This window comes from Mytilus galloprovincialis, chromosome 1, assembly GCF_965363235.1.
Source record: "Mytilus galloprovincialis chromosome 1, xbMytGall1.hap1.1, whole genome shotgun sequence".
NCBI classification, from domain to species: Eukaryota; Metazoa; Mollusca; class Bivalvia; order Mytilida; family Mytilidae; genus Mytilus; species Mytilus galloprovincialis.
The window spans coordinates 130,848,110-130,858,149 of record NC_134838.1 but is presented as its reverse complement, the minus strand read 5'-3'; positions in this window follow the sequence as shown (position 1 = coordinate 130,858,149).

The window sequence follows — 10,040 nt, the reverse complement described above, 5'->3', positions numbered from 1 at the left end:
AGTTTCTCATTGTCTACGTGCACTGTAAAATGTGTAAGCCAGTGTCTTTTATACCTCATTTATACAACCCAAAAATAAAAAAAAAATGGTCATATATTGGTATCACATTGTCATCGTTTTTGTCAACAGTGTCGTCCGAAGACAGATGGTTACCGGATAATAACTTTGGTATAAGTTAATAGAAATCAATAAAATTTGAACAAAAAGTTTATAACTACTAAAGGTAGTTTGGGATTCATTTTGGGGGTTATGGTCCCAAATGTTAAGAATTAGGGACCAAAAAAGGTGCACAAATAAGCATTTTTGTAGTTTCCTGACAATAACTTGTGTTAAAATGTATGGATCTCTCTGAAATTATACCACAAGTTTCCAGACTACAAAGGGATGGTTAGGATTGACTTTGGGTGGTTATGGCTCAAACCCTTTAGGAATTAGGAGAAAAACAAGGGTTTTTCTGGTTAAAGGACAATTGAGACAATTAAAAAGCAGTGTAAGGGAGGTAATCCAAATATATTTAAAGAACAATGTTTGATTACTTCCCTTACACTTAATAAAGCAGTCTATATTTTTAAACCTATATCATGTCCAACTCACTGTGCAGAACTTACTTACCTTTCCTCTGACTCTGTTATTTTTACTTTTTTTGTCGTCATTACATGCATGAAATGTTTTTACTAGAAGACAAGAAAACAAGGAACCCAATTGTAATCAAATACCTGAATTGGGTAAAATTATTAGACAAAGAACCTATGAGCACCATACTAAAAAAGATAAAAAAATGAATGGTTATTTATCTTGAGCACATACTTACAACTTCACGTCCAAACAAATTGCTTGAATTTGCTTTCTAATTTTCGTAGTACATACTTTTTTCGTGTACTAAGTAACAATGCATAAATGACCACAAAGGTAAGATTTCATGGTATTGTAATCAAGATACTACAACAAAAATTCCCACTGGCTATTTTGAAATAAAATGCTGTGTTTCAAATTATAATTATATAGTTTGTAATTAGTATTGGCACATTGATTTTTAAATATCATACTATTTAATCTTTGGATCTAACCTCTTTTTTTGACAATTGCAAGTTCCTTTCATTTACATAAAGAGTATTTATATCTTGATTAAAGTACAACATAATCTTTAAATTGTAATCAATGATTTTACATGCAATTACTAAATACACAAAAAAGTGTGTTTTATGAAACATTGGGAAGGTAGATTAAGGTAATTTAATCTTTTGTCATGAATTGATTTATTATTTGTTTCTTAATGTCCAGTGGCAAATATTTCATGCATGTGGTATACATCACCGCCACATCAATCAAACGACAGATCTAATGAATATATCAATGTAAGAACAACCCAACGACACATGTGGGGTATACATTAATGGGACAGTAACCCAACGACACATGTGGGGTATACATTAATGGGACAGTAACACAACGACACATGTGGGGTATACATTAATGGGACAGTAACCCAACAAAACATGTGGGGTATACATTAATGGGACAGTAACCCAACGACACGTGGGGTATACATTAATGGCACAGTAACCCAACAAAACATGTGGGGTATACATTAATGGCACAGTAACCCAACGACAGATGTGGGGTATACATTAATGGGACAGTAACCCAACGACACATGTGGAGTATACATTAATGGGACAGTAACCCAACAAAACATGTGGGGTATACATTAATGGGACAGTAACCCAACGACAGATGTGGGGTATACATTAATGGGACAGTAACCCAAGAAAACATGTGGGGTATACATTAATGGGACAGTAACCCAACGACACGTGGGGTATACATTAATGGGACAGTAACCCAACGACACATGTGGGGTATACATTAATGGGACAGTAACCCAACGTCACATGTGGGGTATACATTAATGGGACAGTAACCCAACGACACATGTGGGGTATACATTAATGGGACAGTAACCCAACGACACATGTGGGGTATACATTAATGGGACAGTAACCCAACGACACGTGGGGTATCCATTAATGGGACAGTAACCCAACGACACATGTGGGGTATACATTAATGGGACAGTAACCCAACAAAACATGTGGGGTATCCATTAATGGGACAGTAACTCAACAAAACATGTGGGGTATACATTAATGGGACAGTAACCCAACAACACATGTGGGGTATACATTAATGGGACAGTAACCCAACAAAACATGTGGGGTATACATTAATGGGACAGTAACCCAACAACACATGTGGGGTATACATTAATGGGACAGTAACCCATCGACACATGTGGGGTATACATTAATGGGACAGTAACCCACTGACACATGTGGGGTATACATTAATGGGACAGTAACCCAACAAAACATGTGGGGTATACATTAATGGGACAGTAACCCAACGACACGTGGGGTATACATTAATGGCACAGTAACCCAACAAAACATGTGGGGTATTCATTAATGGGACAGTAACTCAACGACACATGTTGGGTATACATTAATGGGACAGTAACCCACTGACACATGTGGGGTATACATTAATGGGACAGTAACCCAACAAAACATGTGGGGTATACATTTATTGGACAGTAACCCAACGACAGATGTGGGGTATTCATTTATGGGACAGTAACCCACTGACACATGTGGGGTATTCATTAATGGGACAGTAACCCACTGACACATGTGGGGTATACATTAATGGTACAGTAACCCAACTTTACATGCGGGGTATACATTAATGGGACAGTAACCCAACGACAGATGTGGGGTATACATTAATGGCACAGTTACCCAACGACACATGTGGGGTATACATTAATGGGACAGTAATCCAACAACACATGTGGGGTATACATTAATGGGACAGCAACCCAACGACACATGTGGGGTATACATTAATGGGACAGTAACCCAACAAAACATGTGGGGCATACATTAATGGGACCGTAACCCAACGACAGATGTTGTGTATATATTAATGGGACAGTAACCCAACGACACATGTGGGGTATACATTAATGGGACAGTAACCAAACGACAGATGTGGGGTATATATTAATGGGACAGTAACCCAACGACACATGCGGGGTATACATTAATGGGACAGCAACCCAACGACAGATGTGGGGTATACATTAATGGGACAGTTACCCAACGACACATGTGGGGTATACATTAATGGGACAGTAATCCAACAACACATGTGGGGTATACATTAATGGGACAGTAACCCAACGACAGATGTGGGGTATATATTAATGGGACAGTAACCCAACTTTACATGCGGGGTATACATTAATGGGACAGTAACCCAACGACAGATGTGGGGTATACATTAATGGCACAGTTACCCAACGACACATGTGGGGTATACATTAATGGGACAGTAATCCAACAACACATGTGGGGTATACATTAATGGGACAGCAACCCAACGACACATGTGGGGTATACATTAATAGGACAGTAACCCAACGACACATGTGGGGTATACATTAATGGGACAGTAACCCAATGATACATGTGGGGTATACATAAATGGGACAGTAACACAACGACACATGTGGGGTATACATTAATGGAACAGTAACCTAAAAACAGATATGGGGTATACATTAATGGGACAGTAACCCAACGACAGATGCGGGGTATACATTAATGGGACAGTAACCCAAGAACAGATATGGGGTATTTACAAATGGGACTAACCCAACGACACATGTGGGGTATACATTAATGGGACAGTAACCCAAGAACAGATGTGGGGTATACATTAATGGGACAGTAACCCAACGACACATGTGGGGTATACATTAATGGGACAATTACCCAACGACACATGTGGGGTATACATTAATGGGACAGTAACCCAACGACACATGTGGGTATACATTAATGGGACAGTTACCCAACGACACTTGTGGGGTAAACATTAATGGGACAGTAACCCAAACAACACATTTGGGGTATACATTAATGGGACAGTTACCCAACGACACATGTGGGGTATACATTAATTGGACAGTAACCCAATGACACATGTGGGGTATACATTAATGGGACAGTAACCCAAGAACAGATGTGGGGTATACATTAATGGGACAGTAACCCAACGACACATGCGGGGTATACATTAATGGGACAGTTACCCAACGACACATGTGGGGTATACATTAATGGGACAGTAACCCAAAAACAGATGTGGGGTATACATTAATGGGACAGTAACCCAACGACACATGCGGGGTATACATTAATGGGACAGTTACCCAACGACACATGTGGGGTATACATTAATGGGACAGTTACCCAACGACACATGTGGGGTATACATTAATTGGACAGTAACCCAAGAACAGATGTGGGGTATACATTAATGGGACAGTAACCCAACGACACATGCGGGGTATACATTAATGGGACAGTAACCCAACGACACATGTGGGGTATACTTAATGGGACAGTAACCCAACAACACATGTGGGGTATACATTAATAGGTCAGTAACCCAATGACACATGTGGGGTATACATTAATGGGACAGTAACCCAAGAACAGATGTGGGGTATACATTAATGGGACAGTAACCCAACGACACATGCGGGGTATACATTAATGGGACAGTTACCCAACGACACATCTGGGGTATACATTAATGGGACAGTGACCCAACGACACATGTGGGGTATACATTAATGGGACAGTAACCCAACGACACATGTGGGGTATACATTAATGGGACAGTTACCCAACGACACATGTGGGGTATACATTAATGGGACAGTTTCCCAACGACCAAGTGGGGTATACATTAATGGGACAGTAACCCAATGACACATGTGGGTTATACATTAATGGGACAGTAACCCAAGAACAGATGTGGGGTATACATTAATGGGACAGTAACCCAACGACACATGCGGGGTATACATTAATGGGACAGTTACCCAACGACACATGTGGGATATACATTAATGGGACAGTAACCCAACGACACATGTGGGGTATACATTAATGGGACAGTTACCCAACGACACATGTGGGCTAACATTAATGGGACAGTTACCCAACGACCAAGTGGGGTATACATTAATGGGACAGTAACCCAATGACAAATGTGGGTTATACATTAATGGGACAGTAACCCAAGAACAGATGTGGGGTATACATTAATGGGACAGTAACCCAACGACACATGCGGGGTATACATTAATGGGACAGTTACCCAACGACACATGTGGGATATACATTAATGGGACAGTAACCCAACGACACATGTGGGGTATACATTAATGGGACAGTAACCCAACGACACATGTGGGGTATACATTAATGGCACAGTTACCCAACGACACATGTGGGGTATACATTAATGGGACAGTTACCCAACGACACATGTGGGATATACATTAATGGGACAGTAACCCAATGACACATGTGGGGTATACATTAATGGGACAGTAACCCAAGAACAGATGATGGGTATACAGTAATGGGACAGTAACCCAAGAACAGATGTGGGGTATATACAAATGGGACAGTAACCCAAAAACAGATGTGGGGTATACATTAATGGGACAGTAACCCAACGACAGATGTGGGGTATACATTAATGGGACAGTAACCCAAGAACAGATGTGGGGTATATACAAATGGGACAGTAACCCAACGACACATGTGGGGTATACATTAATGGGACAGTAACCCAATGATACATGTGGGGTATACATAAATGGGACAGTAACACAACGACACATGTTGGGTATACATTAATGGAACAGTAACCCAAAAACAGATGTGGGGTATACATTAATGGGACAGTAACCCAACGACAGATGTGGGGTATACATTAATGGGACAGTACCCCAAAAACAAATGTTGGGTATATACAAATGGGACAGTAACCCAAAAACAGATGTGGGGTATACATAAATGGGACAGTAACCCAACGACAGATGTGGGGTATACATTAATGGAACAGTAACCCAAGAACAGATGTGGGGTATTTACAAATGGGACTAACCCAACGACACATGTGGGGTATACATTAATGGGACAGTAACCCAAGAACAGATGTGGGGTATACATTAATGGGACAGTAACCCAACGACACATGCGGGGTATACATTAATGGGACAGTTACCCAACGACACATGTGGGGTATACATTAATGGGACAGTAACCCAACGACACATGTGGGGTATACATTAATGGGACAGTTACCCAACGACACTTGTTGGGTATACATTAATGGGACAGTAACCCAAACGACACATTTGGGGTATACATTAATGGGACAGTTACCCAACGACACATGTGGGGTATACATTAATTGGACAGTAACCCAACAAAACATGTGGGATATACATTAATGGGACAGTAACCCAAGAACAGATGTGGGGTATACATTAATGGGACAGTTACCCAACGACACATGTGGGGTATACATTAATGGGACAGTAACCCAACGACACATGTGGGGTATACATTAATGGGTCAGTAACCCAATGACACATGTGGGGTATACATTAATGGGACAGTAACCCAAGAACAGATGTGGGGTATACATTAATGGGACAGTAACCCAACGACACATGCGGGGTATACATTAATGGGACAGTTACCCAACGACATATGTGGGGTATACATTAATGGGACAGTAACCCAAGAACAGATGTGGGGTATACATTAATGGGACAGTAACCCAAGAACAGATGTGGGGTATACATTAATGGGACAGTAACCCAACGACACATGCGGGGTATACATTAATGGGACAGTTACCCAACGACACATGTGGGGTATACATTAATGGGACAGTAACCCAATGACACATGTGGGATATACATTAATGGGACAGTAACCCAACGACACATGTGGGGTATACATTAATGGGACAGTTACCCAACGACACATGTGGGGTATACATTAATGGGACAGTTACCCAACGACACATGTGGGGTATACATTAATGGGACAGTAACCCAATGACACATGTGGGGTATACATTAATGGGACAGTAACCCAAGAACAGATGTGGGGTATACATTAATGGGACAGTAACCCAACGACACATGCGGGGTATACATTAATGGGACAGTTACCCAACGACACATGTGGGATATACATTAATGGGACAGTAACCCAACGACACATGTGGGGTATACATTAATGGGACAGTAACCCAACGACACATGTGGGGAATACATTAATGGGACAGTTACCCAACGACACATGTGGGGTATACATTAATGGGACAGTTACCCAACGACACATGTGGGGTATACATTTATGGGACAGTAACCCAATGACACATGTGGGGTATACATTAATGGGACAGTAACCCAAGAACAGATGTGGGGTTTACATTAATGGGACAGTAACCCAAGAACAGATGTGGGGTATACATTAATGGGACAGTAACCCAAGAACAGATGTGGGGTATACATTAATGGGACAGTAACCCAACGACACATGCGGGGTATACATTAATGGGACAGTTACCCAACGACACATGTGGGATATACATTAATGGGACAGTAACCCAACGACACATGTGAGGTATACATTAATGGGACAGTAACCCAACGACACATGTGGGGTATACTTTAATGGGACAGTTACCCAACGACACATGTGGGGTATACATTAATGGGACAGTTACCCAACGACACATGTGGGGTATACATTTATGGGACAGTAACCCAATGACACATGTGGGGTATACATTAATGGGACAGTAACCCAAGAACAGATGTGGGGTATACATTAATGGGACAGTAACCCAAGAACAGATGTGGGGTATATACAAATGGGACAGTAACTCAAAAACAGATGTGGGGTATACATTAATGGGACAGTAACCCAACGACAGATGTGGGGTATACATTAATGGGACAGTAACCCAAGAACAGATGTGGGGTATATACAAATGGGACAGTAACCCAACGACACATGTGGGGTATACATTAATGGGACAGTAACCCAACGACAGATGTGGGGTATACATTAATGGGACAGTAACCCAAGAACAGATGTGGGGTATATACAAATGGGACAGTAACCCAAAAACAGATGTGGGGTATACATTAATGGGACAGTAACCCAGCGACACATGTGGGGTATACATTAATGGGACAGTAACCCAACGACACAGGTGGGGTATACATTAATAGGACAGTAACCCAAGAACAGATGTGGGGTATATATAAATGGGACAGCATTCAAATGACATGTGCAAAGCATTCATTAATTGGACAGCAACACAACTACACATGTGAGATATACATCAATAGGACAGGAACCCAAAGACAAATGTTTGACATACGACTGATCTAATAAATACATCAAAGGCAAAACATACCAAAGACAGAAATTGGGTATACACCAATTGGACAGCAATCCTACGACATTTGTTGGCAAACATCAATGGTACAGCAACTTAACGACACATGTGAGGTATACAGCAATGGGACAGCTAGCAAACAACAAATGTTTGGTATACATCAATAGGTCAGCGATCTAACAACACATATTGTATTGACATCAAGGGGACAGCAACCCAACGACAGATACACGGTAAGCATCAATTGGACAACAATACAACGACAGATCTTAGGTATAATTAATTGGAAACATTTTCTGGTTGAATGGTTTTACACTAGTAATTTTTTGGGCCCTTTGTATCTTGATGTTGTGAACCAAGTCTCCATGTTGAAGACCGTATTTGGACCTATAATTGTTTACTTTTATAAATTGTGACTAGGATGGAAAGTCTCATTGGCACATACCACATCTTCTTATATCTATCTAGCATTGAGCATTGATATAAAAGTCATCTTAGTATCGATAAAAACAATTTCCAAAGATCGTCTAAAAGTGATACAATAATTTGATTCAAAGGATCGATAAGTTTACATGACATGGATGATATATAAACCCGTGGATTAAATACGATCGAATCGAAAATATATGAAAGGCCTCTCAAAGGACCGATGTAAAACCCATTTTGGGTTTAACAAATCTCTACGGAAAGTCTGTATAACTGTTTGAAGAATTGAGTTGTAATAAGAGCCCAAGACAATCATCTTTTGTTTTACATTTCGGCAATGTTCTAAAATCATTATGTAAATGTACAGTTCCTCGACATGAACATGTATACGTGTACTTGCCATAAGGTCGATTTCTATCCCGGTCGAAGCTCAATTATGAATCAATTATCTCATTGCCTTAAAAAATGTATATTCGAAATACTTGATACGGTTTATTTGTTTATTATAATGTATTATGATTTTTTTTTTGCCATGGCTTAAGTGCCATTTCGATAAATTAGATCAAAATAATTTACAGTTCAAAATGATTTATTCACACTGGTAGTATAATTTAGTTGGTGCCTTATTCAGTGGCGGATCCAGACTGACTTTTCATAAAAGGGGGGGGGGGGCTCCCGTCATGCTTCAGTGATCGCCTATATAATGAACCAAATTTCCCCCAGGCCCCCTGGATCCGCCTATAGTATTTCATGCATTTTAAATGCCATTACTACATATAATTTGTTGTAGCTTTAAGTTTCAAGTTAGTTTCCATGTGGTCGATAGTACTTAACGCCACTTTCAGAACTATTGCCAATTTGGCTATATCGTGATGGTTAGTTCACTGTTGTTGAGTGCCCTGATCAAATGACACAGAAATTAACAACTATATATATAATCTCATTAAAGAATTAAAAGAAGACATTTCGGATGGTCCAGAAAATTCTATTCAAAGTAATGTCTGGTTTTCATATTTTCAATCTTTAAATTTTAACTCTGACAAATTTAAAGACAGATTAGAGGAAATTAGTAAGAAAGTAAAAAATTTAGAAAAAAATCCAACTTTTTGTGAACTAGATTACAAAATAACCCTAAACGAAATTTTGGATGCTATAAATAAACTAAAGAATAATAAAGCTGCAGGATTGGGTGGTATTCCAAATGAGATATTAAAATCAGGGGGAAGTATATTTGCACCTGTTTTGCAGAAACTTTTTAATTT